The sequence below is a fragment of the Argentina silus genome, assembly GCF_951799395.1.
Source record: "Argentina silus genome assembly, chromosome: Y".
In the NCBI taxonomy this organism is placed as follows: Eukaryota; Metazoa; Chordata; class Actinopteri; order Argentiniformes; family Argentinidae; genus Argentina; species Argentina silus.
In genome coordinates, this window is record NC_139654.1 from 22,056,878 (window position 1) to 22,065,290 (window position 8,413).

Sequence of the window (8,413 nt, forward strand, 5' to 3'; positions counted from 1 at the left end):
TTTTTTAATTGTTTTAATTAATTTATTTATTCATTCATTCATTCATTCATTCATCCATCCTAAACCTGACTGCTGTAAAGTCTATTGTATAAAACGCAGCTCAGCCCACTCGGTTGGTTCCCTCCCCTTTTACAACAATACCGCCCAACCCAAATGACGTTTCAAGATGGCGGTCTTCACGTTTTTTTTGTGTTTTTTTTTGTTTTTTTTTCTATTCCGAGTCTCTCTTCACTTATTTCAACTCTCTCTCACAATTCTTACTCCGACTCCCCAAAGGGTTGTCTCTATTTCTACTTTTGATTATTTGGTTTTTACAAAAAGTATTGTAACGAACGGCGGGGTAGAGTAGCTTGCCTTAAGCGGGTATCGAACTCGCAACCTTCCGCTTACAAACCGGCCGCGCTAGCCACAACACCAAGAGAGTTAACTCACTTGGCGGAGCTGCTAACGGGCCTTACACAGGGTCGTTACACTATCCCCTCCGTTCGGGAGAGCGTGCCCTCACGCTTCACTATACAAGTCTCTCACGTGGACACGCCTCTCCGATGGCCTCACGGGCGCCATCCCACTTCTGACACCAATGTAGCGAACGGCGGGGCAGAGCAGCTTGCCTTAAGCGGGTATCGAACTCGCAACCTTCCGCTTACAAACCGGCCGCGCTAGCCACAAGGGAGCTGCTAACGGGCCTTACACAGGGTCGTTACAGTATCTTACGTTTCCTTTAAGAGGAAACAATGGCTTTCTTCCAAATCCGTATACACAGATATACTATATATCATATTATATTCTCATTATTCTGTACTCTGGGAGGCCTAAAAAGTTCACACATTGACCCGTTCTCTAAAAATGTATACTCTTTATTCTTCTGTACCTAATGTCTACAATATATCTATTAGATTAGATGTTTGTCTTCTCACTTATTTTATATACTAACTGTCATCCTCAATTCCCGACCAACAGTGTTATACACAATATCTCTCTCCGTTTCAAGCCTTTTGTCGCTCTACTTCCACACAGCACAACAATATATCACTCTCTCAACACAACGACTTTTACAAACACTCACAACACAGCGACTTTTACAAGGGTTTTACAACACAACTTTTCCTCGTTATCTTTCGCACTCAAGAATCCCTCGTCGACTTTCCAGTCGCAGCTTTCCAGCTTTTCTACAAAAGCAGAGGCACACACATCTGAAACCATTTCGTTAACAAGGCTTCATTCGCAACAGGTGCTCAACCAAGCCTCGCTTCCGTAACCCTGGCCACGGTCCTGTAGCTCCCTCTACAGGCCGAACGCTGCATGTCCCCCCACATACCCCCACCGCCCGACACGACGGCCGACAACCTACTCCCCCCCCCTGCACGGGAGAGGAAGTCTGCCACGACCATCTGCGCCCCCGGTCTGTGCACGACCGAAAAGTTGAAGGGCTGCAACGCGAGATACCACCGGGTGATCCTCGCGTTCACATCCTTCATGCGGTGGAGCCATTGGAGGGGAGCATGGTCAGAATAGAGGGTGAAAGCGCGACCCAGCAGGTAGTAGCGGAGGGCGCCGACCGCCCACTTGATGGCCAGGCACTCTCCACCGTGCTGTACCGGCCCTCCCTCTCCGATAGTTTGCGGCTCAGGTACAGCACCGGCCGGTCAGCCCCCTCCACCCGCTGGGTCAGCACTGCTCCCAGGCCTCTATCCGACGCGTCTGTCTGTAGGGAGAAAGGGAGGTTAAAATCAGGCGCATACAGGCCCGTCTCTCCACAAAGAGCGCCCTTAAGGGCCTCGAACGACCCCTGGCACTGGCCCGACCATTGGACCGGATCCGGGGCACCCTTCCGGGTGAGGTCCGTCAAGGCACTGGCCAGCTCTGAGAAACCCGGCACGAACTGCCGGTAATAGCCAGCCAGCCCCAGGAACGCCCTCACCTCCTTCTTAGTCCTGGGCCGCAGTCTTTTCAACCTGCGGCCGCATCTCCCCTCGACCCAAGTGGTACCCCAGATACCGGATGTCGCTCCGCCCAATCACGCACTTCTTCGGGTTGGCCGTCAGCCCTGCCTGCCTCAGGGACCGCAGAACAGCAGCCACACTCTGCACATGCTACGCCCAGGTGTCACTGTGAATGACAATGTCATCCAGGTAGGCCGCAGCATAGGCAGAGTGCGGCCACAGAATGCGGTCCATGAGGCGCTGAAAAGTGTCGTGAAATATTTGGCCGTGCCAAGCCGGTCCAAGAGCTCGTCAACCCGGGGCATCGGGTAGGCATCGAATTTGGAGACCGCATTAACCCTTCTATAATCCACACAGAACCCTATAGCCCCATCCGGCTTGTTGACAAGCACGATGGGGCTACACCAATCACTGCGGGACTCCTCGACCACACCCAGCTCCAGCATGGCTTCCAATTCCTTGCACACAATGTCTCGTTTGTGTACCGGTAACCTATAGGGATGTGTGCGCACCGTTAAACCCGGCTGCGTTTCTATATGGTGGTCGATAAGCGTAGTCCGACCGGGCAGGGGAGAGAACACGTCGGCGAACTTAGCTTGCAAATCTGCAACGTCCGTGGCCTGGCTAGCAGAGAGATGGTTATCAATACCGATCGGAGTGCTAACTTTTGATTTTGGGACTTCCGGTCCGAACTCATCTCTCTCTGGAATTATTGTAGCCAGAGCAACAGTGACCACGGCGCTTTTGACGCTCCTAGGCTTGCTGCAAATGCTCGCGTCAAATAACCCCTAGGGCGTGGAGCTTTGCGCGCAAGTCCAGGACGTATTGACCATTCCTCCCAATTTTCTTTAAGAAGGTCTAGGACACCCCGGGGCTTACGGCCGTAGAGTAATTCAAACGGGGAAAACCCGGTGGAAGCTTGGGGGACTTCCCGTACCGCAAACAGCAGGGGATCTAGCCATTTATGCCAATTCCGACTATCCTCGTGTACAAACTTCCGGATCATTGATTTCAAGGTCCGATTGAACCTCTCACAAAGGCCATCAGTGGCCGGGTGGTAAACACTGGTTCGAACCGTCTTGATGTTCAACAACCCGTACAGTTCTTTGAGGGTGCGTGACATAAAATTAGTGCCCTGGTCGGTGAGAATCTCTTTCGGCATTCCCACGCGGGAGATTACTTGAAACAAGGCCTGCGCTACACTCCTGGCAGAAATATTGCGCAGCGGTATTGCCTCGGGGCATCGGGTTGCGTAATCTATCAAGACCAACACAAATCGATACCCCTGTGTACACCGATCAAATGGCCCGATCATATCCATGGCAATGCGGTCGAATGGGTTCTCGACCAATGGTAAGGGCCGCAACGGGGCCCGTGGAATGGCTGGGGGATTTACCAATTGACATTCGCGACAGGAAGCGCACCACCTACGCACCTCTGGCCGGCCAATAAAATCGAGCCATTATACGGTTTAGTGCTTTATCATAACCTAAATGGCCCACCATGGGGTTGAAATGAGCCGCCTGGAAGACCATTTCCCGGCGGCTACGGGGAACCAACAACTGGGTTACTTCCTCCTGACTATATGAGTCACGACTTACTCTGTATAACCTGTCGCTGATAATCGCAAAATAGGGGTGGGCGCGCACTGTGTCTGGCCGTACCAAAGTACCATCAATTGCTATCACTTGGTCATAGGCCGATCGTAGGGTCTCGTCACGAGACTGCTTGAGGGGGAAGTCACCTAGCAACGGATAGTTCGGCGGGGAAATCTCGGGTTGAGACCCCCCCGCCGGCTCTGGCTCCTCGGCAGTGTCGCGAGGCGCCGCCTCAGCACAGAGCACATTACACGCCTCACACCTCCCTCTCTGGTGTGCACGCATCCCGGTAGCCCGCTTTACTGCTTGAGGAAACCCCTCCCAATCTACACCCAGAATAAGGGGATGTGTGAGGCGCGGGCTAACCGCCGCCTGTACACTATGCTTTTTCCCCTCAAAATGAATCTCGATCGCGACCACAGGATATTCGTGAATGTCCCCATGCACACACTTCACCAACACCCTCGATGCCTTCAACAATGCCCCCGGTTGAACCAGGCGCTCCTGGATCATGGACTGCATGCAGCCCGAATCCAAGAACGCCTGGTGCGTATCGTGTTGTATCCTTACCGGAACACAATACGCCTGTCCTGGTCCGGGGGGAGGGCCCGGTATGTTGCCGATGCGGATGACTGTAGTAGAATTTAAGTCATAGTATTTTGAAATAAAATACCGTTAACCAGAGCTGTTGATTCATCCAGAGACTTTATTCACAGAGAACGAAGCCGGGTCAGATTTGCAAAGTTGAACCCCTTTCACTTCCGTTACCTGTCCTTTTATAAACATCACACAGGTCAACGCCCTTCATTCAAATTCCTGTCTACTTACACCAATGATATTTAAGAACTACATTTCGTCATCCAGGGGCTACTCCCCCTTTGACTTGGCGCCGGTCAGTCTACTTGAGAGATCAATTGACCTAGGCTATTTTCTAAAGCCCTTTTGTCCTGGCTGTTTACAACTGTGTTCATCACCCATCCATCCTGTCCCTAGATCACTCGATCCTGTTTATACAGCTGTGTACCATTTTACTTCAAAGCATCCATACCCTCTAGTCAACCCCCACTTATCTGATCTCACCCCTCTGAGATGTTCCAGGACCATCTGGTGTCCTTGTGACCTTACAACCCTTATATTGTCTTTAAATTTACCATACGACCTGCCCCACCTCCATCACTGGGCAATTCGCCTGCACATGGCCCGGCCGTCCGCATTGCTAACACACCCCCCCTGCTGCTCGGGGTGCTTCCCGTGGGGCCAGGGCTGGTTCTCGACATGCCTGCCCCTGCCATCTCGTCCTCGGGGCGGGCGCCGGCCTCTCCTCCTCCGGCACCACGGCTCCTTCCGGGTGCCGGCCCCTCGCCCCCTGGCGCGGGGTTGGTTGCCGGGGCTCCTGCGGCGGGAGGGAGAGATGGTCCTCCGCCCAGGTAACGGCGGCCGCGAGATCCTGGGGCCGGTGGTACTGGACCCAGGCGGCGGTCCGGGCCGGGAGCCCCGTGATGAACTGCTCCAACACCACCCGGTCCCCGACCTCCTCCGCCGAGCTGTTCCCTGGGTCCAGCCACCGATGCGCGCTGTCCCGCAGTCGCTGGGCGTAGGCAAAGGGCCGGCTCCCCTCCTCCATCGTCAGGGCCCGGAACCGGCGATGGTGTTCCTCCGGGGTGAGGCCCAGGCGGTCTTGAATCGCCCGGGCTAGGGAGGGATAATCCCGCTGGGCGGCCGTTGGCAGGCTGTGAGCAGCGAGCTGTGCCTCGCCTGACAGGAGGGGCAGCAGATGGTACGCCCACTCGCCGTCCCCTCGAACACCGCCAGGAACGCCTCCGGGTCGTCCATGTCCCCCATCTTCTGGAGGTGTACCTTGGGGGGACCTTGTGGCGACCCGGGGGCCGGTCCCGCTTTGATGGCCCCGACGAGCTCCCGGAGGAGGGCACGGTCCTCAGCCCTCGCCGTCGCCATCTCTCCCCTCGCGGACTGCTGCTCCTGCTGGATTTGGGCGTGCCGCTCCAGTATGAGGGCCATCCCTCCGATGGCTGCGCTTAACATTTCTCTGTGTCCCTCGTTGGGCGCCACTGTAACGAGTTCCATTGTACACAGAGGCAGAGGCAGTAGTGTGATGAGGGAATGGTCCCGTTTATTAAGATTGTAAGTCTTTTAGAGTCTCTGGCTTTCCAGCCCTTTAAAACCCCTCGGCGACTTTTCAGTCGTCCTCCTCCCCAAAGCAGAGGCACACACATCTTAAACCATTTCGTCAACAAGGCTTCATTCGCAACAGGTGCGCAACGAAGCCTCGCTTTCGTAATCCCCGGCCACGGTCCTGTAGCTCCCTCTACAGGCCGAACGCTGCATGTCCCCCCACAGAACTATTTATTGAACAAAAATGACATGTTTGCAATAAAAGAATGCTGTATATTTTCTACTATCTCAGGCCAGTGATGATTTCGAAACCCTTATAACACTGCTAATGAACAGGTGTGCAACTGAACAGGTAACACAGGTGGAATTTGAAGTGGAGTGTCTGACTTTGTGAGACGATTTAGGGAGAGCAGGAGGTACTTGAAATACTTGTTTTGCAAACTGCAAAAATGTCTAAGACAAAGGCTAAGTTACTGTGTTGGATAGTTGGATCCCCACAGGCTGTCTGGCTAGAACAGTAGTGATGCCTAAGTAAAAAGCTTGTCACAGACCACCATCAACCACACAATGGTGGAGCTTAGGGCACTTTAATGTACTGTAGTTGTGGCTCTACAAGTAATAGAAAATAGACAATATATATGTGGGGGGACATGCAGTGTTCGGCCTGTAGAGGGAGCTACAGGACCGTGGCCAGGGTTGTGTCGGCGAGGCTTCGTTGCACACCTGTGGCAAATGAAGCCTCGTTGGCTAGTGCTTAACATGTGTGTGCCTTTGTCATTTCAGTAGAGGGGCTGGGAACGAGAGGAGGTTTTTCCCGAGACGACGACTGGAAAGTCGCGAAAGCGTTGAGACGGGCTGAAAAGCCAAGACTATATATTTGCTATATATATATGCTATGTATATGCTAATAAACGGGACAGAATCCCTCACCGACATACTGCGTCTGCCTCTGTGTCCAACGGACATTATTACAATATATAATAATTACCATAATAAATACAATATACACTCACCGAGCACTTTATCAGGAACACTATACTAATACTGGGCAGGGCCTCCCCTTTGCTCTCAAAACAGCCTCAATTCTTCATGGCATTGATTCCACAACATTCCTTTGAGATTCTGGTCCATTATGACGTGATTGCATCACACAATTCCTGCAGATTTTTCAGGTGCACTTTCAAGCTGTGAATCTCCCGTTCTACCACATCCCAAAGGTGTTATATTGGATTCAGATCCGGTGACTGGGAAGGCCACTGAAGAGCACTGAACTCATTGTGATTTTCATGAAACCAGTTTGAGACGACTTTTGCTTTGTGACATGGTGCATTATCATGCTGGAAGGAGCCATTAGAAGATGGGTAAATTGTGGCCATGAAAGGATGCACATGGTCAGCAACAATACTCAAATAGGCTGTGGCATTCAAGCAATGATTGATTGGTATTAACAGGTGTGCCAAGAAAATATTCCCCACACCATTACACCACCATGAGAAAGTGTACAGGTGTTCCTAATAAAGTGTTTGGTGAGTGTATAAGATAAAGATCTATACAGTTAGGTATTAATATGATACTGGCTAAATGGCATACAATATGCAATGCTATAACCACATTGTGGGGGGACATGCAGCGTTCGGCCTGTAGAGGGAGCTACAGGACCGTGGCCGGGGTTGTGTCGGCGAGACTTTGTTGCACACCTGCTGCAAATGAAGTCTCGCCGGCGAATGTTTAAGATGTGTGTGCTTCTGCCATTTGAGGAGGGGAGCTGGAAACGGCGAGACGGGCACGCTGTCGGAGAGAGAGCGGACCGTGTGTGAAGGAGGCTGGAAAGCCAAGAGACATTGAAAACCACTGTATGAATAAACGGGAAAGTTGTTCCCTTACCGTGAACGCTGCGTCTGCCTCTGTGTGACAACGAACATTGCTACACACATTAACTGGACTTACATTTACATTTATGGCATTTAGCAGACGCCTTTATCCAAAGCGACTTTGAATGCAGCAGACAGGTCCAGAAGAATGAGAAAAGAGGAGAGGGAGGAAGCTCGAGCAGAGTGGAGGGCCTCCGTGACGGCAAGGAGAGCAGTCTCAGTAGAGTGCCTAGACTTAAAGCCAGATTGGTGAGGGTCAAGGAGGTTGTTCTGAAGGAGGTAGTTAGACAGTTGGTTAGAGACAGCACGTTCAAGGGTTTTAGATAAGAAGGAGAGAAGGGATACCGTCTGTAGTTATGGACAGCAGACGGGTCAAGTGTTGGTTTCTTGAGAAGAGGCTTGACTCTGGCCGTCTTAAAGGCAGCTGAGACAGATCCTGTGGATAGAGAGGAATTGATTATGGTGGTAAGGAATGGAAGGAGGTCTTTGGAGATGGATTGGAGAAAGGGGGAGGGGATAGGATCAAGGGGGCGGGTGGTTGCCGCTTGGATGTGACCAGTTTTAGAATATCATCAGGGGAGAGTGGGGAAAAAGCTGATAAACCAGAGACCGGGTATAGCGCAGTGGGTTTGGGAGGAGAGGTAGCAGTGTTGGTGAGAGGCAGAGGATTGAATTTTGGAATGGTAGTAAGAAGCTTTAGCAGCTGATGCAGATGAGGTGTAGTTGAGGAGGAGAGAGAGATAAGGTTTTAGGTCATCAGGGAGACCGTTTTTTCTCCATTTCCTCTCAGCTCCCAGAGCCCTATTCTATCTACAAGCTTGCAAGGTTTCAGACAGCCAAGGAGCGCGTGGAGAGGATCGTGCTGGCC